Source organism: Furipterus horrens, unplaced genomic scaffold (genome assembly GCF_987537825.1).
Source record: "Furipterus horrens unplaced genomic scaffold, mFurHor1.1.pri manual_scaffold_6, whole genome shotgun sequence".
NCBI lineage: Eukaryota > Metazoa > Chordata > Mammalia > Chiroptera > Furipteridae > Furipterus > Furipterus horrens.
The window spans coordinates 146,733,669-146,757,774 of NW_028327176.1; the positions used below are offsets into that span (position 1 = coordinate 146,733,669).

Consider the following 24,106-nt stretch of genomic DNA (forward strand, 5'->3'; position numbering starts at 1 on the left):
AAAAAACCAACAGACTCATACTGTTCTGCATTTTGTCCTTAAGTTGACTCAGTTTATTTTCATCTACCTGTGTGGATGAAAGAAGTTGTGTTTGGCAGTTCTCTCTCTTTTTTGAGAGAGAGAAAAAGAGAGAGAAACATTGTGCCCTGACCGGGGATCAAACCCACAAACTATTGGTAGTTCTTTTAAGCTGGGCAGAGCACAAGAGCAGAGCTCAGCCAAGCCATGCTCAGGAATGAGGGCTGCTGCTGAAGGTGCCACAGGGAATCAGCAGAGCCCACAGTCAGGGTTGTCCTGACACCTGCACACTGGCAAACTCATGGGACATCTTGATGAGCCCCATCCAGCACTCACCATTTGCTTCAGAAACAACACTAAGATGCCTGTGTATCTGAGAGAAGCCTACTCAATGATAGGATAAGTTTTATGCTCTAGTAAGGTCATGATTCATTCCCTGGTGATAACTCTGTGTCTAACTAACTTATAAAGTTGTAACTTGCTGGAGGTTAGAGAATATCTAATTTATCATTTTTTTCAGTGCCTATGCTGGCCACCTAGCATATTTTTGATGCCCAGGAAATGTTGAATGAATTAGTGAATGGATGGATGAAAATCATTGTGTGTGGGTATTGATTTTCATGTGAGGCAGTAGCAGAAGTTACTAAGCAAGTTTGAAAGGATCTCAACTTGGCAAGAAAATTTTTTCAGTGCAGTTCTACTATGATCCATGACTATATATTTTTAATCACAGCCATGGTACATAGTAAAATACAGTCATACCTCAGTACTCGTCAGCTTCAGAATTCATCAAACCCTGTACTTGTTACATTTTGATGAGAAAAAGTGTTTCAGTACCGGACGCTTGTGAGTACCTCTTTGCACTTTGCTAGATTGTGCATGGGTCATGACGGTGCCCCACAAGAAAAAATGCTTACGTGTTGGTTTCGGCACTCATCCCGAGTTCTGGAACAAATTAATGGTGAGTACCGAGGTACCACTATCCTAGGAAATAAGCAGAGGTAGCAGATGTATGCTTACTCTCCCAGAAAGGTAGGACTTACTTGGTCCTGGATTGGCATCTCAGTAGAAGTTTCTAACACTGCGACTTTAGGTTACCTCTGCTCCTTCTTCAAAGTGAAACCCCAGCAGAGGTTTTGCTGACATTTTGCCAACTTACACCTTTCTAAAGTGTCTTTGAACTAAATTGTCATTACATCTGGTCCAGATTGTTGCTTATTGGTATGTTTTTAAATTCTTATCCTAGAAAATCAAATAAATAATAATCAAAAAATAAATAAACAACATGATTTAAAATGTGAACTGAGATCAGAATTTGAAACGTTTCAGCCTGTGTTGTATTCAACTCTGAAAAGGCATTTACTCAGCCTTTTGAGTTTGATTTCTCTCGTAGTTCTAGAAGCACACATGAATTGATTTCAAACAAAAATCTCTTATTTGTATAATACAAGTTTGAACTTAGTTAGAAAAAACATGTTTTTTAAATTAAATTTCCTTTGAAAAACAAAGGCTTAAGTTAAGGGGAAAATGTTTTGGAAAACTTGAAGCTTCAAAAAACAAAACTTGAAGAAAAATAAAAATGGTTTTAGGGCTTTCTGAAAAATCCCCAATATGGCCGACCCCTCCTTCTTCCATTCATCATAGGAACAGGTCTAAACTCTCTAACTGTCCCGACATAAAAAAAAACCTTGTTGGAGGTGCCAATAAAGAATTAATTACTCTTTCATTATGACCCTGATACCTCTCTCCTATCTTTGTTTATAATTTTCAATTGAAATGCAAATGATTTGATATTGTAAACTTAAACATTTCAGAAAATTACTTCTCAGTGTGGAGTGAGCACATTTGATCGATAACCATCAGAAGTAAACAAATTGAACACATGGATCCACCTTTTATCCTAAATAATTCATTTGAATTCTTTTTCTTTTTATGACACAAAATGACAAACTGAACTACAATTTTCTAAAAAAATATATATATATATATACATTTAAAATGCTTATTGAATGGTGCATATTGAATGCTAACTCTGTATATGGTGTCCTGTTAGGAGCATTCCCAACAAGAAAGATGTTAAAAAGATATTCCTGACTATCTGTTGTGTAGCATTTTTATATCTCTTTATTCATAGCATACTTCAGACCCAGCTTGAAGACTTCTAGAATAATTTTCTATTTCATTTTATGAAGGTGTTTTGTTTCCCTTGTGTACTATCGGTGATTATTCTGTTCTAGAAATCTTTTGTCCATCTGTTTTATTGCATGAATATTCTGCTTACATTGCTATGGCAGGATGTAATCAGTGGACCCATGAGCATTCCTACTAGTTTATAGTAATAATAATAATCTTATTAAGACTCATCTTGGTTTGGGGCAAAGGTAGTAAAGTCAAATGCATTAATTGGCCAGAAGAGTAATAGAAAATGTGAAATTTAAAAAGAAAAGGGAATGGTAGGCCTTTGACACCTGGGGAATACATAGTGCTAGTCAGAACATAGCTGTTAAGTATTTTTTGTCTGTGGATTTTGATTTCCTTCCTCTTTTTAAAAACATTTTGGACACTGATTAGACAATATAGACCTCCTCCTCTTTAAAACACAAATATAAAGATTTGTGGTCCATTGCTGATTTCTGACTATGGCAAAAATAAGCAATTAAAAATATTTTCTTTTAAGAGTGCTCTTAACAGAAATAAAACTACAATTGACTGGCAACCAATTTTCATTACCAGGTTGACCAATCAAAGCCATACAGTATATTAAAGTCCCAGGAAGTCTTAGGATCATAGTTCTCTTTCTCTTATTAAGAATTAATTGTTTGAGAATTCTTATGGGTACATTTTTGCTTTGTGTATTTACTAGGAATCATTAGATACAGTGTCTGTTTTCCATTGTGTTGACTCTAAATTCAACCCAATGCTCTTTAATCGTTATTCCCCAAATTCAGAGGGAGTGCTCAATTTACCACCAGAGAGACAAGCCAATCTCAAAAGAATAATGGGAAAGAATAACAGCTGCTTTAAACAAATCTTACAAACACAATTTAGCACAGACACATAACAGGAAGAGAAAATAAAGCCTGGCTAATCGCCAGTGAACCAGGGTGTGCCCTGGAGCCCTGAATCTGGAAATTATTAATTCCTATTTTTTCTCTCACCTTCCCAAAGGTTCAGCGAGTACACTGATGTCTGGAGTCAAATCGACACAAGATGCATTTTCACCACAGCATCTGGTTCTCTGGGAACTCCATGGCCTGCTTTCTTGCTGCCTTTAACCTTTTTGTCTGAAGCGTGTTCTGGCAGCCAAAGATGTGTCTGAATTTGTGTTTTCAGGAATCCCACTTTCTCTTCACTCATAAAACCTGCATCCTGGTGTGGGGATGTCTGAAATATGTTTCCCGAGCCATGCATTTTGGGAGAGGGTAATGGAACCAGTCACTTTAGATCCACCCACATTTCAGTTCTCATCCCACCCAGAGATTGGGGTTTCCTTTTGTCAAATGGTCTGCAGTAAAAACCACAAACCCTCTGGTGATCATGTCTTTGTAGTCTCTGCCTGATAAATGAGGTAGCTATTAGATCCCTGCTCTTTTGTGAAAATAATACAAAGCGAAGTAAATACAAAAAGGAAAACTGATATAGTTTTTAAGAGCAAAAACATTCAAATTTGAAAAATACACTTTTTACAAGATTGTTGGCATCAAACCTAGGTGCTTTGCTATGTTAAAAAATCTTTTAGAAAAGCCACCATTTTAAGAGTATGAAGGGCCTAAAATGTGAATCTCTCAAATAAGCTTCTTCCTTTACTGAATCAAAACCAAATATGTTACTTAATGTGAATTAGATAAAACTGCAACCAGTGGCCTTCTCCTCCAAATGGAGGTGATTTCAAGATGTCCTAGTTACGCCATTGTCAGTGTTAAGAATCACATGAAAGATCATAGCTACAATAATTAAAGTTTTCCAAAGAATGTTTTATAAATCCTTACAGTGACAATTTCTCTTTTTCAATTGCAGGCTGTAGGAGGTTACCAATGGTTCAGTCTTCCTTCCTTCCTTTCTTCCTTCCTTCCTTCCTTCCTTTCTTTCTTTCTTTTTTTCTTTCTTTCACTCTTTCTTTCTTTCTTTCTGAAATGATGCATTCCATTTTTAAAGAGTTCTTAGAAGAAATGATTCTATTGCAATTTCAGAAAGTAGCTGGGTTCATTAACTTCATACTAATTAATATGTAAACCTGGATATTTAATTAGCTTAGATGGCTCTGTAAATCACAAAATGCTCTATAAATTACAAAATTATTTGAGGGAACTCTACATGAATGTATATGTTTTCAAAGGGAGAAACTGATCTGTATAATACTATGCACATCAATTCTCCCAATAAAACACTAATACTGTGAATATGCAAATATTTGTGAGTGGTCCTTGTAAAACTTGTAATTCTAATATAAATATCTGTGTATCTATTTCTTTCTGTGGGTCATTGAAACCTCTGTTCTAAGGGGCAGCTTATGGGTTCTGGAGTCAGGACATAGAGATTTCAATCCTATCTCCACCTACTATTTCAACAGCCTTGAAGGACATCACTTAATTTTTTTAAATCCCAAATTCCTTTATATATGTAAATATTAAGCTAAAAACTACCTTTGTAAGGATTGTATGTGAATTATCTATTCAAGATAAACAACTACCTTTATTCTAAAAAGAAAGACTATATCTCTTAAAGTGCTTGAGCAACCAGTAAATAATGCTCTTAAAATTTTTTTTTAAATTTATTTCATACTTAATGATTGGATTGAAAATCTTCAAGTATCAATTTTAGTCATTTGTATAAAATGATTAGAGTAAAGCGTCAGCTTAGGCTTAACTTCTTTAACAGCTGATATTTATCTAGCATTTTCAGTTATCTGATTTAAAACCTCATGCATATATAAAGGGATCAGGGCTTAAAAAATTTAACTAATGTCCTTTAAGGCTGCTGAAATAGTGGGTGGAAATAGGATTGAAATCTCTATGTCCTGACTTTAGAACCCATAAGCTGCCCCTTAGAACAGTGGTTTCAATGACCCACAGAAAGAAATAGATACACAGATATTTATATTTGAATTACAAGTCTTACAAAACAATGCTTATCCTTATTATATATAAATTGCTTCTATTTTAGAGAGGAGTCAGTGCATTTAGGGCAATATGGCCTTAGGCTAAATGACTTCTATTTTAAAAGTGTGTGTGTGTGTGTTAAAGCTGGTTAGAACCCACATCTAAATTGATTTCACAACAAATGGATCACAATTCACAATGGGCTAAGACCACGCATTGAAAAAGTATACTCAGGGTCCCTCATTGCATGGCTGTCCCATGCAACCTACATAGTTGCACAGGACCCTGTGCTCAGAGGGGCCCTTTGTTTACTGATCTGATGTTGTAATCTTGAAATTCTTAATAATTTAATCACCAAGCTTCTGTTTTGAAAGTGAGTTTCAATGGAAGAGTAGAATATGAACTTGAGCAGAGCAGAGATTGTGTAATCTATATGTCTGTTGTTCTTGGCACCTATTCACATCAGCATTCATGAGGCCCCATGAGCATGAAATCCAGGGGACCCACAAAGCATGGGAATCCAGACTCAAAGTGAGTACAGGGTAAGTGACCGGTACTCACTTTGACTAAGTGGGGGCACTGACAGCCCTGAGAGACCATGTTTTCAATTCAAACCTGAACTTGCTTCAAATGAGAAACAAGGCAATGATATTCTAAGAGACACAAATTACGAAGTGACTCTATCATATCTTTTCTTATTTCTATTACTTCCCTGTATTAGCCAACAACTTATGCTGAAAACAATGGCATAGAAGGAAAGGCAAACACAGGGCAACTCAGACTTCCTTTTCCTCTTACTCCTTCCTTAACCATCAGTGAGACAAAGAAACAGCACATTGGTAGAAAATTCATGTGCCAAGAAATATAATACAAACAATCAATTTAGTTTTGTGTGGCATTTCCAATGCTCTGGTAAGAATTAAAGGCAAAGCCATGTATTAGTTATGAAATACAAATTGTGTAATTTTGGTGATTCTCCATATGAGTTAAATGCTATTATATTTGCATTTTTAAACTGTCATTGCACAGAAAAAAAGATGAATGATAAAATTTATACAAATAATTAAAAAGTTCTTTCTTAGAATGCCATTAAATAGCAAATAAAAAACCATGACAAGTCAAAGGAGAGAAAGACCACCAAAGAAAGAAAAAAAAACCTTTTTAGGATCTTAATGACATGGGTTTCCTGGTTTTTGAATATGGGACCAGGAATTTTCATTTTGTTCTGGGTTCTGCAAATTATGTAGATGGCTATAGCAGGTTGACTGGTAGCCCTGCAAATAATATGTCCATGTATTAGTCTCCTGAACTTGTGAATATTACCTTATATGGCAAAAGAGTAAACATTACCATTATATAGTAAAAGATGTGATTAAAGATCTTGAGAGGAAGATCCTATACTGGGTTATCTAAGTGGGCCCTAAATGCAATCATATGTAACCTTATAAGACAGATACACAGAGAAGAGGGAGTAATGTGACCACAGAGGCTGAGACTGGAATGATGGGGCCACAAGCCAAGGAATGCCTGGGGCTACCAAAAGCTGAAAGACAGAGGATAGAATCTCTTTTAGAGGCTCTGGATGGGTTGACTTCAGACTTCTTGCCTCCAGAACTGTGACAGAAGCAATTTCTGCTCTTTTAAGCCACCCAGTTTGTGATAATTTATTACAGAGTCCTAAGAAACTAATAACTTGGCTCTGTTTCATTGAACTGCTTTTCACAAACAAGACATACAGACCTTGCTTGAGAAGAGTTTGTACATGACACCAGCCCATGGGATCTCTTCCTTCTCTAGATGTGGTTGTACTTGATCATCCCTGACCATGAGGATGGCCATTTCTGACTATCTCACACCCTAGTTTTGCTCTTTTCTTTTGGCTCTGGGCTCTAGACTCCTTGGGAATGAGAGCATACTCAATGCCCATACCCTTGAGACTGTCTTGAACAATACTTGTTTCATAGAAAATCCTTAATGGATTACTGTCAAATACTTATGAGGTTTTAATTTTTTTTTATATTTAACATTTAGAGAACTTATATGAGGAAACTAATCTCTCATCCTTATTAGAAATGAATAGAGAAAATTTCAGAATTGAATATCAGACAATCATATTTTATTTTAAAAAAAAGTGATTGTTGTGCAAAGGTCTAAAACTGTTTTAAATCCAAAAGGTCTAGCTACCTTACTCTTGCTATTGAAGAAGCCAGCCCCAGGTGTCATGTGCACCAGAGGCCTTTCTGCTGCCATATTAGATATCATTGCTCTGGCTACACGTGGTAGAATTTAGTGATAATAGGGCAGCGATTTTGGGATAAGGGCTTTTCCTTATCCTTTGAACTGCAACTTGGAATGCAACAATCTACATAGAACAAATGGTATACATACAAGCCTTGTTTAAAGGATATATGAGTCTTAATTTAAGCTTTATGTTAATTATGTGGAATTCAATTTTTTTAATTTTAGAAAATCATCCAAATTAAATTTAGTTCAGCAAATATTTATTGAGTATCTTCTCTGGGAGAAGCCCTTACTAGTCATCTGTGGGGTATACAAAGATGAGTAAGACATAGTTCATGTTTTGAAGTGACTGACTCTCTAGGAGGGTCAAGCGATTGCATAACTTCAATCTGGTAACTAAAACTATTAAGATAATATGTGCATACAATTATACATGTACACACATACATACACATACATACCAAAGGCATGTCAAGGGAGAGGGTGATTAATTCTGAGAAGAATGATTAGGGATGGGCTCATTAGAGATTGCAATATTTGAGTGCATCTCAAAGAACGAAAATTTTGTCACAATTCAAACCATTTTAGAGAAAGAATGTTCTAGGAGAGACTTCACACAAGCCAGGGGAATGGAAGTATTGTGGTCTCTGCATGGCCCTGCTAGTATATTAATGATGTTTCTAGAGGCTGTATGAGTGTAAAGGTGTTTGAACTCAGTCACTCAGAGCCTTAAACTTCAGGCTAGGAGATCATACTTTATCCTATAGGATGTGAGAAACTTTGCAGGTTTTTGAGAAAGGAAACATGTAACCCAACTTTTGTGCCATGCTAATGAGGTGTGGATTGAAGAGATAAGGGTTTAGTTGTAGAGGAAGCTATCACACAGGTCTAAGGAAGAGATTTTGACACATGGATTTGGGAAGTAGCTTCGGAAATGAAATGTAAGTAAAGAAACAGAGTTGTTTGAGAGATAATTAAAAAGCAGAATCAACAGGATTTAGTGACTGGTGAGATATGAGTATAGAAAGAAATGAAAGATGAGTCCAATAAAAGTAGCCCGAGAGTAGAGAGGTTTAAATGAAATATGTAAGAAACTTAGAAGGTTCAGTTCTTAAAAGATTATCTTGCCAGAAGAGCATAGCTTTAGGACATGGCAATGTCGAATCGCCAGAAAGTATTCTGAATTAGAGTTCAGGAGATGTAAAATTTGGAGTCACCCGTGTGGAGACTGTGCTTGAAGCCACAAGAGAAGATAAGAGCCTAGAAAGTACAGAGTGAGAGGAAAGGAAGGAAAAAAAGGGGAAAGTTATTGTGGTAGAAAATTTGCCTAAACCACAACACTCCTAAAATTCAGAGCAAAACTAAATTTTTAATCAGGTTTACTGAAGTATAAATTTATGTGGTGAATTCACTCTTCTGAGGGTGTACAGTCCTGTGACTTTTGACAAATATGCACACGTATATAACTACCACCAGAATCAAGACCTAGAGCATTTTTATTCCTCTCCTAAAATTCCTGTATGTCCCTTAGTAGTCAGTCTTCACACCCCAGCCAATGGGCATCAACTAGGCAGTCTTCTAGTCCTATATTTTAAGTTTGGCTTCCTTTACAAAGCATAACTGAGATTCCTCCAACTTGTTATGAGAATTGATAGTTCATTCTTTTTTCTTGATGAGCAGTATTCCATCATGTGGATATAGCATAGTTTGATCCATCCACCAATTGGTGTACATTTGCGTTGTTTCCAGTTTTTGTTGATAATGAATTAAACCACTATGAACATTTGCATGCATATTTTTGAGGAGACCTAAGTTTTCATTTTTCTTGGACAAATACTTAGAAGTGAGATTGCTGGATAGTATGGCAGGTATATATTTAATTTTACAAGAAACTGTCACTGTTTTCCAGAGTGGATGTACCATTTGCATCCTTATTTGCAGTGAATGAGAGTTCTGTGGCCCTGCATCTCTGCCAGCACTTGAAATTGTCATTGTTATTATTATCCACTAAATGTGGGTGATATTTCATTGCAGTCCATTTATTTTTGCGTATATTAGAATATGTGCACTAATCTGGGAAAGGGTTCATAACACTGTCACATTCTCGAGGGTTTCTGAACCTGAAGGTAAAGCATCATCACAAGTTTTGCAAATAAAGAGGAGTCAGAAAAGCACACTGAGAAGATTAGAGTTTTACCATGTAGAGTCTGCTGTGCCAAGGGCAGAAGAAAGCCTATGATGCAAACTAAGAAAAGGATACTGCACTCAGCAAGGGAAGATCCCTGGCGATCTTTGAGATGCTATTTCAGTGGAGTGGGAGGAAGGCGAGGTGAAAAATAGGAGTGAGCTGCTTTGAAGCAGAAATGAGGACTAAGGAAATGGAGGCAGCATATTCAGACCATTTCTCTAACTATCATAATAAAGGACAATCCAAGCTAATACCTGTTACCAGAAACATCCCTTATGGGGAGCCATAGAGGGGGCAATTTTGATAACAGCAAAGTGACTGGTGTGAACGTTGCTTCTTTTTTTTTTTTTAAATGTGGTTCTTTATTGTGCATTTGATTTTACTGGCATTTACTTCAAGTTTTCCTGAGAGCAAATTCACTTTACCACTAATGCCACTGACTTGGCTGAAAGAAACTTTTGGTCACATAGAGTGGTATTGTGGCCCCAAGTACATGTCTAAGGGTTTTACAACATGCACCAAGTGTGCTGTCAGGAAATTTTACAAGTCAGCTGACGCGTGCTGCAGCGCCACAGTCATTATCCTTTCCCGGACTGTGGACTGTGCACTGCTGTGCTCAACCTCAGCTAATCTCTCTGGGCATTTCCCCAAACACAGAAAAGATGAATGCACTGAAACAAGGAAGGAATCTGCATGCGGTCAGTAAGGACTCACCACTCTGCTTTTAGTCAATATGAGAAAAGTTATGGAAGGAGAGGAGACAAAGATTTAGTAAAACTCAGACATCTTCATATAGAAGAAACCAGTTTACTCAGTCATGAGGTATAATTTGAATATAAGAATCATCCATTCCCGAATCTCTCTTTCTCTCTCTCTTCTTTAAACACCTAAAGAAACTAGAAAGCAGAAAACACAGTAAGTTACCCTTTCCCCTACTATTTCTCATCAGTCACACACTTCTCCATGTTTTGATTCATGCTGGCTCACTCTTTAATCCCCCACTGTTTTTGTTTAGAACTGGGTCAGGTGGGTATGTGGTGCTGGGCTCTGAGTAGCTTGTCCTCCACTAATTCTTCTCTAAGGGGCTTGTACAAGTGTACCACGTTAATAGCATCAGAAGACTGGAAATCTCATCTAATGCTTACTTCCTCCCCTTTACTTGTCTTAGATGCTAGACTCACAGTTCCACTTGAATTCTTTACATGGCAATGCTACACCCTAGAACAGATCACAAAATATGTTGCTACAACTTTGGTCCTATGGAAAGGACATGGGTGTGCAATCAAAAGAGATGGTTTTAACACACAGTTCTGTCCTATGCTTGTCATGTCATCCATTCTTCCTGTCTCAGGATTTTCATCAATCAGATAGAAACAAATGGCTCCAAATCCATACCTTATCTAGTATTGGACATTCAAACAGTGTCATGAAAGTTCATGTAAACTAACTCTAGAGGGTTCAACAGTTACTTGGCATTTCCATTATCACTCTCCACTCAGTGTGCCAGTGTGCTCCTGTTGTGTGCTAGGAAACCTGACCACACTGACCCTTCCTCTCTGGAAGCTGCCACCAGGCAACCCTTGCCTAAGTCTGTCCCTCTGTACCTTTCTCCTCCCTTCTGTGCCTTCTTTCCATCTTTTAGAAACAGCCTTCAACACGTATTATAAGTTGTACTTTCTAACTTAGACATCTCTAAAGCAGGTGACTTAGTATATTTGCAGAGCTGTATAGATATCTTGTCTTGATTTTATTATTATGATTTAAAAAAATATTTTCAAAGTAACCTCTCCCCTGTATCATTTATGACTTCTTTCCCCCACAACATCACTTTCAGTCATCTGGTGGGATGGTCTTAAATGGAGAATTTAGGGAAATATTGGAGCAAGTGAATCCCCTGGGCAACAAGGAAATGAATTGAAAATTCAGCTTTCTGATATATTTGAGGGTGGATAGTTATTTTCTTGAGACTGATTTTCTTTGCCCACATCATTACTCATGGACGTTTCTGGTCTCTGCTCAAACAGTTTCTAATAATATTCCATTTGAATTTACTGGCTACTGAATAAGACTTTTTCATTTTTATTTTTAAGGCCTATGTGAATGAAAGCCCTTATCTCAGAGTTTTAGACAAGGTCCTATATACAGACTGGTAGAAAACTTGTCAAGGTGTATGATAGATAAGTTACCTTATTGATAAGCCAGGGCTTAAGATAATGACATGTGATAATGTTTTCCTCTTGCAGAGTTGGGGTTGCATACTGGCCTTTGTCTGTAAGAGTACATCCCACTCATAATAATGTGAATGGTATTCTTGGGCCAAGGACAAACACAGCCCTGTATGATTTCAAAACTGGGGAAGACTTTGAAATAATGGCTGGTCCATAGGTAGATCATCACATGACTGAGTTAGAGATAATGCTCTCTTGTTTCAAAGTTCCCTTGAGAAACAGTGTGTTTTCTGTTTGTATTCTCTGATCTGCACGATCTCAAAAAACATTAAAAATGGAAAGACAGAATGATTATATATATATATAAATCCTGCTATTTTTGCCTTTTGCTTGACACAATTGGGTGCATTTTCATTTATTTTAAACCATGATTTGATAAACTGTATTTGTATGCACAGAGCCCAGGGACAAAAGGCAATGACACATATTACTTGAGTAAAATGATATCTGACATTGACTTTTGTAAGTGCCGGGAAGGTCTGCTCCATGATACTCACTTGTTAATTTGGCCTTTCTCCTTAGCTCTTTATTTAGAAAATGGTTCCTGTGCTCTTTCCAATCCCAAAGAATACATAGTCCCCTATGAGAAGACCTCTAGAGAGATGGACTTACAATTCTAATTTCTCTCAAATATTTAACACTTCCCCCCTCCCCCCCATTATATCTACTTGTAAAGTCTCCAAATTGCTCTAGGATGAGATTATTCTGTGGTCAGTGTGTTGCCCTGGCAGAATCATCACCAGCCCATGTGCTAGTTCTGCATTTCCCAGAAGGCACACTGACCCAGAGACACGAGCAAGTTGACTGTTCTTTGGTTATCTATGCTAGGATAAGTTTTATTTTGGATACTCAGTTCTTGTTTAATAAACTGGTGATTTACTATATCTTCTCACACCCATCTTCCAAAAGGTTTTTCAACAGCTCAACCATTCTGCAGCCATTTCATTCTCTGGTCAAGCTTTCTTTGATGCTATGTGCCAGCATGGTGGTTGTCGTGGGAGCTGGCCTCACTGTTGTTACATCCCTCTCAGGCTAGGCCAGAAAACAGCAGCATCATTATAGGACCTGCATTCTTAGGAGCAAAGTATGTTTGGGTAGAGATTTAGATCAGAAAATACTTTGTATAGCAATGAAGATAAAGGCTGTAGGCCATGCATTTTCATCTCTGCTTCACTTGACGGGATTAGTTTTACTGAGTGAGTGAGCCCAAGGCACTTTTCACAGCTCAGCTGACTTATTTTTAAAGTCAACAGGGAATACATAATATGGAAAATTCATTTCTGAGAAAAGGTTAACATAGACATGGCACTTTGAAATGGTTAATACCCATGCTAGCTACAATCTGGGCAGTCATTTATGGTATGGCCTGCGAGAAGGAAAACGTTTACTTTTAAAACCACTATCCCAATGATCTTAGAGAATTTCATCCAAAGCATCATTCCCTGACTATTTAGAGTCTCTTAATGTTTGTGGCAGATAACCTCTTGACTTTCTTTTTCTGCAATATGCCTCGTCTGGTGAACCTGGAGTTCAGCAGAAAAAGATAACACCTTTCCTCCTGTGGACTTTGACAAATGATAAGTTCTGAGTCTACTGGAACCACTTTATTCTTATCCAGAGAAATCTAAGAGTCTGCATGTTCTTCTACGACAAATCATTCACTTTCTAATTTTTAGTTAACCTTTGACATAGAATTATGTTATGTAGCCATGGATTCTGGTCAGTTTTAGCACAGATGATGGTATTATTAATAAGGTTAAAATTTACAATGATTTTAATCTCATGTGGTTTTTTGTAGTTCAGTGGTAATGAATGTAAGCTACTTTGTGATCTGGGAGCAGGGGAGGCAGTTTTCACAAGTGAGGCTAATATCCTGCAGCTGCCACCTTAGCAGTAGCAGGTAACCAGGGTGGTGTATGTGACCGAATGTGGTCCTGCAGTCATATTGGCCAGCATTCAAGTCATGACCCTGCCCTTTTCTGGCAGTGTTTACTTTTGAAAAATTACTCAATTTTGTGAAATTTCATTTTTTCATTTATTCAAGTGGAGCCACAATTTGTATTTCATAGAGCTGCCATGGTGATCAATGAGATGCTGTGTAGAAAACTGTGCATAGCGTTTAACACAAAGTAAATGCTCAATACAAGCTGTTTTTCTAATCTTTCCATTTTGAATTCATCAAAGGGACTTTAGTTATCAGAAGTTCATAATTATTACATGGTTTCAATTATACACTGATCCTAGAGCATAAACCTGAAGAACAGTATGAGAATAAAACTCAAATATCCCTAGCTTTGAAATGGGTTGTTTTGTTAGCATAACTGAGAAAACTTACAGTGCCTTGGAAACAAAAGTTTCATACTACCTTAGAAGGTGACTCTTTTTTGGAAGCACATGTTTCTATTGCTAAAAGAGTCCATCCTTTTAGAATATTCTTTTCTGTCTAACCAAATAGCTCGGTAAATTTGATTCATAATTTCCCCTACCAGAACAAACATATAATTGACAGGAGAAATATCAGTTTTATCATAAACCTTCCCTTTCCTCATTGAGGTAGAATTCATTTGTGTCATTGAAGAAAGAAACCACATGTCTAGAAAGAGGGGTGGTCTTAGTACTAGTCATAAAACAGATGGCTAATATTTATAGAGCTCTATGCCAACTACTTTGCAAACATCTTTTTTAATCCCAACAACATCCTTAGAAAGAGAGTAATATGATCAACTTCTTTTGCAGATTTGGAAACTAAGAAACAGAGAGATTAACTAACTTGTCCAAGGCTATCTCTCTAGGAATGTAGAGGTGGGAATTTAAATTCAGGTTTTCTGAATGGAGGGCCATGATCCGTAAAGCACCGCACTATTGGAGCCTGATAGCAGTGACTAGCTACAGAAGGAGCTCAACAACCCGCTGGCCTAGTGGGCCATTTCCCACCAGGATGTCTGTAGTGGTGAGGTTCCCTGGAGAGCTCACTGTTCTTTAAGGGGGTAAAGGTGGCTATCATATATAAATCTATTGTTACATGAATAAAAAGACTATTGTCTGGGAGGGTGATATTTGTCAACAGTATTTGCTTATCCTGGTAAGACAAAGGTACTTGGGAATTCCCAGGACAAGGCTTCTGACACAATAAATAATGATTGAATGTATTAGGTATGAAGAGAAATGGTATGTATGGAATTCCCACTGCTTTCTTGGTTAGGTGGGAAACCTCTTCCTCACTTTGAATCTACGGTCTCTTTCTATCACATGTAAAGGCAAACAATCCAATTTAAAAAGGAGTAGAGGATCTGAATAAACAATTTTTCAAAGAAGACATGAAATGGCCAATAGGTGCATAAAAATTTGTTCACTATTGCTAATCAGGAAAATGCAAATCAAACCACAATGAGATTTCACCTCACACCTATTAGAATGCTTATCATAAAAAAAGACAAGAAATAACAAGTGCTGGTGAAGATGTGAAGAAAAGTGAACCTTGTGCATTGTTGGTGGGCATTAAGTTGGCACAACCACTATGAAAAACAATATATATGAAGGTTCCTCAAAAACTAAAAATAGAACTACCATATGATCCAGCAATTCCACTTCTGGGCGGTTACCCAAAGAAAACAAAAACAGTAACTCTAAAGAATATATGCAACCCAATTGCAGCATTATTTAGAATGGGCAAGATATAAAGACAACCTACGTTTCCACCAAAAAATGAGATTTTTTGAAATGTGATATATATACATGCACACACATATACACATGTGTATGCACACATGGAATGGAATATTATTCCATTTTTGAAGGAAATCTTGCAACAATAGGGATGGATCTTGAGGGCATTATACTAAGAGAAATTAGCAGACAGAGAAAGACAAATACTGTATGGTCTCACTCAAAAGAAAAAAATGAAGCTGATAGATACGAAGAATATATTGGTGGCTACCAGAGGCAGAATGGGAGTGTAATCGGTAAAGGGGGTCAAAAAGTACAGACCTCCAGCTATATATAAAATAAATGTCATGAGAATGTAATGTACAGCGTGGTGACTACAGTTAAGAACAGGTACTGTAGACTTCCGGCCAAGATGGAGGCTTAGAAAGACACACTGCATCTCCCTCCACAACTAAGAAGGAATAAAACTACCTCAAAACTAGAGACAACCAGAAATTCCAGAAAACTGAGCTATATGGAAGTCCAAAAAACAAAGATATAAAGAAGATATATTCATCCAGACAGGTAGGAGGGGTGGAACCGGGGTGGAGAGGACGTGGTGTGGCGGTGGCAGTGGTGGGCTGGCGGGAAGTATAGTCACATGTTTTCAAAAGTGGGGAGGGACACCTGGGGAGCATTCCCAGCTCCTGACCAGACCTCACAGCTCACGGTCCCAGCGCCGGAGAAAATCAAGCCTCATTGCTTCTGACTATGAAAAACAGTGGCGGTTGGGGTGTAAGAAGAAACTGCTGCTCTCTCAGCAGAGTCCACTTGTTTAAAAGGCCCCACAGTCCTAGAACGTCTGCAGGCCCACCCACCCTGGGAATGATGGCCAGGACAACAACTATAGGGGCGCCAGTCCCATACAAAGTGGGAGAAGTACCTGGAAAAAGGGCGAGTGCTGAGCAAGCAGCATTGTTCCCTCAGACCCTCCCCCCAGCACAGTACCACAACATAGTGAAACGGGTTGCCCTGTACTGAATACCTGAGACTCAGTCCCTTACCACATAACAGAAGCAACAGCTCTACCTAATACACAGAGGCAAAAAAACACAGGAGCCTGTCATGATGAGGAGACAGAGAAATATGGCCCAGTGGGAGAACTAAGCGATGAAGAGATAGCCAACCTAACAGATGTAGAATTCAAAACATTGGTGATGAAGATGCTCACAGGCTTGACAGATATGCTTAAGTATGGCAGATGCATAAAGGAAGATGTGAAGGCTATGCTAGACAAAACAAAGGAAAATCCACACAAAACCAAAGGTGAAGGGAAGGAAACCAAGGTTCAAATCAATGATTTGAAACATAAGGAAGGAAAAAACAGTCAACCAGTACAGAGTGAGGAAACAAGAAATTAAAAAAATGAGAGATTTTGGAACCTCTGGGACAACCTTAAACATACCAACATCTGAATCATAGAGGTACAGAAGGAGAAGAGGAAGAACAAGAAATTGAAAGCTTAAGTGAGAAAATAATGAAAGAAAGCTTCCCAAATTTGGTGAAGGAAATACACATACAAGTCCAGGAGGCACAGAGAGTCCCAAACAAGCTGGACTCAAGGAAGACCACACCAAGACACATCATAATTAAAATGCCAAAAGGTTCAAGACAAAGGGAGAATCTTAAAAACAGCAAGAGAAAAGAAGAAAGTTACCTACAAAGGGGTGCCTATAAGACTGTCAGCTGATTTCTCAAAAGACACTTTGCAGGCAAGAAGGGACTGGCAACAAGTATTCAAAGTGATGAAAAACAAGAACCTATAACCAAGATTACTCTACCCAGCAAAGCTATCATTTAGAAAGGAAGGGCAGATGAAGTGCAAGGTAAAGCTAAAGGAGCTCATCATCACCAAGCCATTATTAAATGAAATATCAAAGGGCCTTACTGAAAAGAATGAAGATAAAAATTATGAACATTAAAATGACAACAAACACAACTATCAATGACTGAATCTAAAAAATAAAAACAAAATCCAACAAAGCAAATAGGAATAGAATAGGAATAGAATCACAGGTATGGGGATCATTTGGAGGGTTATCAGCTGGGAGGGGGAAGGGGAAGAAATGGAGAAATGGTGCATGGATAAAGCAGCATAATTTGTTGGTACAAAATAGACAGGGGAAAGTTAAGAATAACAGAGGAAAAGGTGAAGCCAAAGAACTTATATGCACAGCCCATGAACATGAACTAAGGGAGGTAGGATTGCTGGAGGGAAGAGGGGTAGTGGGCAGAGGGGAGCAAAGGAAAAAAACTGGGACTACTATAACAACATAATCAATAAAATATTCTTAAAAAAAGAATAGGTACTGTATTACATATTTGAAAGTTGCTAAGAGTAAATTATAGAAATTTTCATCACACCAAAAAAAAAATTGTGTAATTAATGTATGATGATAGGCATTGGATAGACTTATGATCATTTCACAATATTGTACACAATATCAAATCATTAAGTTTCACACCTGAAACTAATATAATATAATACGTCAATTACACCTCAATTTAAAAATAATCACAATGAAAGATCAAGTACATGGATAAATGTATGAACCTGAATTTCATCTGCCATAACCTGGCATGTTTCCCTCTATTTCAAGCTGAAAATTGGCTGGTATATGGAAAGGTGGGCTGGAAATCTAAATTAGAAACTAAATGGGGACAGAAGAAAGACCAATAAAAACAGAAGGAATGAAGGCAGAGGTCACCAACTGACTAAAAAGTAAATTTCACTAGCTACAACCTTGTCACACCTCTGTGTGCCAAGCTGTCCATCTGTGACAGTTCCTCCTCTGGGCTCCTGTGGCCCCTTGGAGCCTGCCTATTGACCTGGGCTCACTCTCCTTACTACTTAAAGTCTTCTTGTTCATGGTGTAAACTTATGACTGCCATGGACAACATCTTTTAAATGGGTTTGTGTATGATCCTTGCTGTAGCATGAGAAAAACATTTTTTGGTTTACACAAACGTTATCTGATGATCATCAGTATCTTGACCATCATTATGTCCATTGGTCATCTGGAAATTTCCACAGGAGGTAGAAGTACTGGTTAAGAGCATGGGCTTTGGAGCCAGACTCATTATGAAAGTTGATTGTACTGTTAGTTGTATACTTTCATCAAATGACCCAACCATTTTTCTCTATGCATTTGAGGTGATGATATTACCTATTATGTAGGGTGGCTACAAGGATCAAGTAGTAATAGGGTTTCTCAATTTTTATGCTATGGACCCATTTGACAGGCCTTGGAAACTTTTCTCAGAATAATATGCTCTAAATACATAAAATAAAAGGTTTAATACTACCAAGCAAAATAATTGTATTATAGTTATCCAAATATTTTTAAAAGCAAACTTGTGATTAGTAATAAGTACATTAAATAATAAGATCTAAAAGTAGGTATAATATCAACCAAAAATTTCAAGTTTGTGATAAGTACATATAAAAGTTATTTTGTGATAGCTGTACCAACTGTAATGTGAAAATATCTGTGATTTCTATCGGTGACAAAGACAAAGATGCTGATGTCACCAAAGTTCGTTGCTTGTGCCTTAACATTTGAAAGAGATGCAGAGTTCAAGTTAAAGATTGGTGAAAATAAATATGTAAATTTTTTAATCCAAGTTCAAAGATGCTCCTCTGTTCCAGCCTTGGACTTTTGGGGGGAGGCTACGGACCCCAGGTAAAGACCTTGGACTGATGTCAGACAGGGCTTAGCACAGAGTGGCTCACAGTGAGAGCTCTATAGATGACTCATTCCCAACACATTTCTTCTTAGGAATTGAAATGATGCCATGATAGTTATGTAAACGACATGATCGCCAATTTTGTAGGTTAAAAGAAAAAATTTTGGCAATTCTATATGGTTCAATCTGATGTATTTTAGGAACTCTATAAAGTATCTTGTAAAACTATTTTAATTCTTTAGTATATATACTATGAGGTTTTTTTTGTTTGTTTTTTTTGTTTTCCCCTAAGAATGTAACATTAGCTTAGTGGGTTTTTAAAGGCATAGACTACTGGGAATTACATTTGACTATTTCTTTTGGTTCTTTCCAGTATTTGTTGACAAAGACAAATGGACACATATTGGGGTTATTCTGAGATTTATGATGCTAAAGATACATCTTTATCTTGTTAATTATAGAACATTTGTTATGGCTGTGATTTACTCATCCCTAATGATTCATTCAAACCTGGAAAATCTCTCTCATGTTGCCAAAATTTTTAGTCTTACAAATTTGGAGGAAGTCCATGACCTAGCTACATTTAGGTGTCACATATAATTTAAAAAGATACCTTAAATAATTTGCCTCAACCACTCCCAGAAAGAGTATCTAGTATAGTCACAAAAGTAACATGTCACCCTGGGCAGCACTATACTGCCCCCAGAATGAAGGCAAGGGGGAGATTTCAGTTAATTAATACAAGTTCTCACTTTGTAAATTATATCACTGTCTAACCACCTGAAATTAACACAAAATAATATTGGATATAAAATGTAATCAAAATTTTTTAATTAAAAAATTAGGACAAACAAACAAATGCATGTTCTTACAACAAAGTGTTATCGTTGCTGGTTTACTCCCCTTTGCTCCCAGTTAGATGATAAAATCTGAGGGTACAGATTCTCTCTCTCATCTGTTATAATATCCCCACGACCTAGCTCTGTGCCCTGCACAGAGTAGACATTCAGTAAATATTTATAGAATGAAAGAATGAAGAGATGAGAAATGTAAAGATTGGCTTCATCAACTGCTCTTCTTACTTCCAGCTGATAAAAGAGAAGAGTCATTGGGCTATGATTCTGGTTTGATTTGCCTTCAACATTACATTGTTAATTATTGTCAATTCAGCTCTAGCCAGTGTGGCTCTGTTGGTTGGAGCATTGTGCCGTGCACCGAGAGAGTGTGGATTCGATTCCCAGTTGGAGCGTGTATGGCAACCAATGGATGTTTCGCTCCCTCTCTGTCTCTTTCTTTGTCTCTCTCCCTCTCTCTCCCACTTCCTCTCTCTCTAAAAGCAATGAAAAAATGTCCTTGGGTGAGGATTAAAAAAAAGAAAAAGAAATGTTGTCAATTCAATAAAATATAATTAAATGGAGGGAAATAATTACTTTTATAAGCATTTAAAATATTGCTTTTGAAAATTGTGCATGCTATGGAAGAGAATGTGTTAATCAGATTAAGCATATAAACAAGATTGCTGACAGCAAGGTTGACTTACTTAAAAAAAAAATTTCAAACATTATTAAGCTCCTTAGTGGCATCTGTTTCCATTCAAACTACTGATTGTATTATTTAAAATATGTAGTTTATTATGGAAAATATTTTCATGAGAAATATGTAAAATATACTCATGAGAAAAAAATTAAAACCACTTGGCACATAGTAAGTACTCAAAAACATAATAATTGGATTAATCAGATAAGTAGAAATAACATCACTTTGTTGTTTTAATTTTGCCTTTTTAAAATTTGTTACAAAACTTTGGTATCTTTTCACATGTTTATTAATTTTTTTTACAGTGAGATGTCTTTCTGTGTCACTTGCCCTTCTTATTAAAAATGAGCTTCTCATATTTTAAATTGATCTATTAGAGCTCAATCTTTCATCCTAAAAATTGACACTATTTCCCCAGTTTAACATTCAGTTTTTGGCATTGATTGTATGTGAATGTAAGGTCAATGATGAATATTATTCTATATTTAAAAGGTCTTTTCAATACAATATTATAAAAATATTTAATTTTGTTTCATTCTTTTAGAGTTTAATATCTTTATATTCACATCTTTGATCCATCCGATTTGGGGAAAAAGAATTATGTAGAGGTGTGGCTTCATGACTTTCCAAATGACTATCTAGGTGTTCCAAAACCTTTTATTGCAAACCTGTTTTTTTCTCACTGATTCAAAAACCCAGCTTTATTGAAGTCACCCTGTCATAAACTTGTGATCATTTCTGAGTTCTTTCCATTGAGCTCTCTATTGTTGCAAACCACAATTATAGTTGGTTAATCTACAACTGCTATTTTCTTTCCCAGAATTTTCTTTGCTATTCTCTCATGTTTATTTTTCAGATAAACTTTCCAGGCATTTTGCAAGTTCCCCTGAACTTGTGATTTTGATTAAGGCTTTATGAGCATGTAACCCAGTGCCTGACACACTCCAATCCTCTATAAGTGAAAAATACAATTGTAATTTCAATAATAATTTTGATTAACACATCAAATATGACAGGTATGAAGAGCATTAACATCTCTGCAATACTGATGTTCCTTATCAAGAGAAAATTTGGGTAATTACCATTTATTTAAACTTTGAATAATCTACCACAGTAAAGATGCTCTAACAATGTGGTTTTGTCATGATGAACCTATTGCAACTTGAAAATATCTTTAGTCTAAACTGCTTTTAATACACATAACTTACTGACCATCATAGCTTAGGCTAGCCTAGCCTACCTTCAATATGCTCAGAGCACTTACATTAGCCCACAGATGGGCAAAATCATCTAACACAAAGCTTACTTTATAATAAAATGTTGACCGTCTCATGTAATTTACTTAATACATTATCCAAAAAATGCCGGCAACACAGTGCACTGTAGAGTATTAGTTGTTTACTCTTGTGATCACGTGGTTGACTGGGAACTGCCCAGTATCATCATAGTGTATTGCACCGCATATCACTGACCCAGGAAAAGATCAAAATTCAAAATTTAAAATATAGTTCCTACTGAATGCATACCATTTTCACACCACCCTAAAGCCAAAAACTTTTAAATTGAACCATCATAAGCTGGGGACCATCTGTATTTAAGTTGATTTTCTAGTCTACTCACTATCCTCTCCTACAACAACAATTTTACACCTTCCTTAAATCTTCTTTCTCAGTGTCTATACTTTTGTAGAGAAAATCTGTAGCAGCTGGCTACAACTCCTTTATCTTCATCCGAAGTTGCAAGCCTGACTCCATTTGTATTCCTTCTTCTCTTCTTCATCCCAGTTATAAATGATTTCCATGTTGCCTAATCCAACAGTCATTTCCATTTTCCATGCCTCATCTGACTTGACTTCTTAGCAGAATAGTTAAAAGCACTTATTATTTCTCCTTGATATAGTCCCTTCTCTTGGCTTCTCCACTTCACTATTGGATGTTCATTCCTCTGATTGCTTCTTCTAAGCCTTCTTGACTTTTAAATGTTTAAATTTATCAGGAATTTTCTCTGATCCCCTTCGTTTCTTTTTCTTCCCTCTCTCTCTTAATGATGGTAAATACCCTCTTTAATTATCATCTAAGGCAGGGCTGAATACTGTGTTCTTTTTATCATTAGTACTTTACACAGCCAGAGACCATGCAAAAATAAAGTCTTCCCTTAAAAATGGCTATGATGATATGCCAAGTTTTTTTCATAGTATTTCATTACTAAACGGGGATATAAATTTTAAAAATCACCCAACTAGTCCCTTATCTGTGGTTTTAGTAAACTGCGTTAACCATGGCCCAAAAATATTAAATGGAAAATTCCAGAAATAATTCATAAGTTTTAAATTGTATGTCATTCTGAGTAGTATTATAAAATATTGTGCCATCCTGCTCTGTCCCATCTAAGATGTGAATCATTCTGTTGTTTGGCATGTGCACACTGTATATGCTTCCTGCCCATTAGTCAATTTGTAGTGATCTGGTTGTCAGATCTACTGTTACGGTATCTCAGTGCTTGTGTTCAAGCAACCCTTATTTTGCTTACTTATACCTCCAAAGTCATTCACATAACTTTTGTTACAGTATATTGTTATAATTGTTCAATTTTATTGTGATTGTTATCTCTTACTATGCCTAATTTATAAGTTACACTATCATAGGTATGTATGTACAGGAAGAAACAGTACCTATGGGGTTTGGTACTATCTGTGGTTTCAGATATCCACTAGGGATGTTGGGATATATTTCTTGTGGATAAAGACCAAGAACTTTTATCACTGACTCGTATATCTTTGTCTGTGAGTGTGTGTTCCAGTGGAAATATCTACTTGATTACGTGAAAGCTCACTTCAAAGTTTCATTGGCACCATATCTTAGATTTAAAATTGAACCATATCATTCCCTACGCCACTTCAGATATGCACTTCCTTTAATTCTCCCCACCTGGGAATATGGCTTCTCCACCCACTCCATTGCTCATGCAAAAATTTGAGTATAATCTTTAATATCAACATCTCACATTCAAATCATTACAAAATCTGTCTAGTATTTCTTGAATCCATTCACTTATTCTCATCATCACTACCCCACCCAAATCCAAGAACCCCATTACTAACCTAGTCTTCTATGCCAGCTTCTATTTCTGCATATTTTTTAGATATCCTTTCTAACCAAGCTGTTCTCTGACTGAAAGTCATAGTTTAAAAGTATTAATTTGATATTACTTCCATGCTTAAAGCATTTTAGTGGCCTCCCATTATTTTCATAAGAAAGTTACTATAAACCACAAGGTCCAATGTGACCTGTCCCCAAACTATTTCTTCAGCATTACCTTCTATCAAGCTTCCTTATGATCACTATTCTCTGCTTAGAGATCACTTTTTCAAAGGTGAAAAAATATTTTATCTTTCTCCTCCTTCC

The 24,106-nt window shown here is 36.7% G+C and overlaps 1 non-coding gene across 1 annotated transcript; it reads left to right on the top strand.

The window, feature by feature from the left end:
• Window positions 1-22,780: 22,780 nt before the first annotated feature.
• LOC150007548 (small nucleolar RNA SNORA15) lies at window positions 22,781-22,924 on the top strand. Its single transcript, XR_016512170.1, has one exon. It is a non-coding gene; the product is annotated as a small nucleolar RNA SNORA15 (small nucleolar RNA).
• The last annotated feature ends 1,182 nt before the right edge of the window (window positions 22,925-24,106 follow it).